Source organism: Uranotaenia lowii, chromosome 2 (genome assembly GCF_029784155.1).
Source record: "Uranotaenia lowii strain MFRU-FL chromosome 2, ASM2978415v1, whole genome shotgun sequence".
Classification (NCBI taxonomy): Eukaryota; Metazoa; Arthropoda; class Insecta; order Diptera; family Culicidae; genus Uranotaenia; species Uranotaenia lowii.
Window position 1 is genome coordinate 395417845 of NC_073692.1, and position 2175 is coordinate 395420019.

Sequence of the window (2175 nt, forward strand, 5' to 3'; positions counted from 1 at the left end):
GCACCTCTGGCTATCATTTTGGTAATAGATAGTTCAAATCGTAAGTTCAACCTAACCAATAACGTGACTTTTCATATAAACTTGAAGGCTTGGTTTGAATCGTTTCATTCAAAATATATTGATTTTAATTGAATAGTTTTACTTTAAAGCTATGTTTATACGAACAGTCACAATTTCTGGAGGGGTTCGATTATCGTTTTGATTTTATGAGGTAGAGTTTTTTCATATGCGGGAAGTAGTTCGATTTTTTCTTGGCGTTTATACCACTTTTTTTTGCATAATAATATGATACAATCATTTGCTCCATTATATTCAAGTTTTAATAGGTATTAACGTTTAATTCAACAAAAATCCTTACTGAAAAGAAATGTCTTTTTAAATTTCCGAAGCAAAAATGCCGAAGAAATTAAAAATCTCGTTTTCTATTTTTTAACGTCAAAAAAAAGGTCTTCTTTGAATTGACCGGAATGTCAATCTAAGACAATTTTACAAAGAAAAAAATCCGAAGAGATTTGAAATCATGTTTTCTTTTCAAACGTCAAAAAATGTCTTCTTTTAATTCACCAAAATTTTAAAAATGTCTTCAATAATTTCTTTCCTTTAACGACATTTTTTGCCCGGAATTCGGCTGCTGATCTAGTTTGTTTTTCACCTAGACCTGCGCCATATGGAATGGTGACAAAATTGTTTAGTATTTTTCTGGTTATACTGAGACTATTACACTCTCTTTTTAAATTTGTTACATATTTCTAAGATTGTTATTCAGTTTAAGTTATTCGACTTAGCTTCTTTATCCCCTCCTATGTTTTATTTCTTTTTATAAATATTGAGAAGATAGGACCAATTTTCGGTAACTCCCATCACTTGGTGCTCACCAAAACTTACCCGCTTCGTGTTGTTACCAACCAGGAAAGGTGGGATCGAAAACAAACAGCAAAACAACGTGCCGATAATAACAGCAAGACGCATGAGCAGCCGGCTGGTTCAACAGTCAAACGGGAGCGCTTGTTTTCTGCTTTGAGGTGATGTTTATTTTGGGATATGTTTCTTATCGGCAGAGCACCTCGGTTTTCGTTGGTCGATGAGAATAAGTTTAGAAAACATAAAAATCAGTACGCTGCTTAGAAGGGAAATACGCAACCGGGTCCTGTGGCGCAATGGATAACGCGTCTGACTACGGATCAGAAGATTCCAGGTTCGACTCCTGGCAGGATCGATTCTTTTTTATTAGGCATGTTCATCTGTTGTACTATTTATTTAACTGGTTAGAGCATGATGAAATCTTGCTCCGAAATCCGATTTGGCGTTTCGCTTATCAACCGGATGAACTCTGCAGTAATTCACCGATTTTATTAAAGTCTACATTGAAGCTGCTTTTGCGTCTTAATCAAGCCATTTCCCCGGTGGCTCTAAACAGCATTTTGCCGCTTTGGACACATCCTGCAATGCCGTAATGGCTTCTTTCCGCTGCCGGTGGTGGTTGCTATGGCCTTTTTTGTTCTCAATTTGGTTCGAAAAAGCTCATAGAACGCTTTTCCGACCAAACATTTTCATCGCCCTCCCCAGAGCCAGAGCCAGAAAGGTGGGTAGGGCACCACCAATCACCCCCAGATAGGAAAATCTCATGGAGGGGCGGTTTTAAAACATTTTGCTCTATAAAATAAAGCTATAAAGTAGATTGAAAATGCATTAGCCCCGGCACTTGGTGTCCGCAGCTAGAGAGTGTTTCGAAGCGATGGAGGAACAACAACAACAACAACAGCAGCAACGGCGAGGACGATGAGGCAACAGCAGCAGGAAAATACAATTTCCCGAGCGCAAGGACACTCTTTCTATTTTCCTCGCCGACCGAATCAGCAGCAGCAGCACAGTACCCATTTTGTTTTGGGTGCTCGGAGGATGATACCTTTTTTCGCTGTTTTTAATGCTTCCTAAAAATAAATGTCAGTTTTCTGTCGGTTCAGCTTGCGGTTCACATCCATAGTCGAGGTTCGGAAACGAAACGAGCAAAAAAAAACCACCGGAGAAGCTCGGAAAAACCCGGGCAGAACGAAAATAATCCCGGCAAATCTCGGGTTGCGATCAAATTTATTGGGCAAATCCTTGGCAAAACGACCGGAGGAGCCTCACTCTCCGGTAGGGTTAGAGATAGGACCAAAGCTAGAACTCTTCCTT

General features: G+C 39.5%; 1 non-coding gene across 1 annotated transcript; it reads left to right on the forward strand.

The window, feature by feature from the left end:
• Positions 1 to 1143: 1143 nt before the first annotated feature.
• Positions 1144 to 1216, forward strand: Trnar-acg (transfer RNA arginine (anticodon ACG)). Its single transcript has one exon. It is a non-coding gene; the product is annotated as a tRNA-Arg (tRNA).
• The last annotated feature ends 959 nt before the right edge of the window (positions 1217 to 2175 follow it).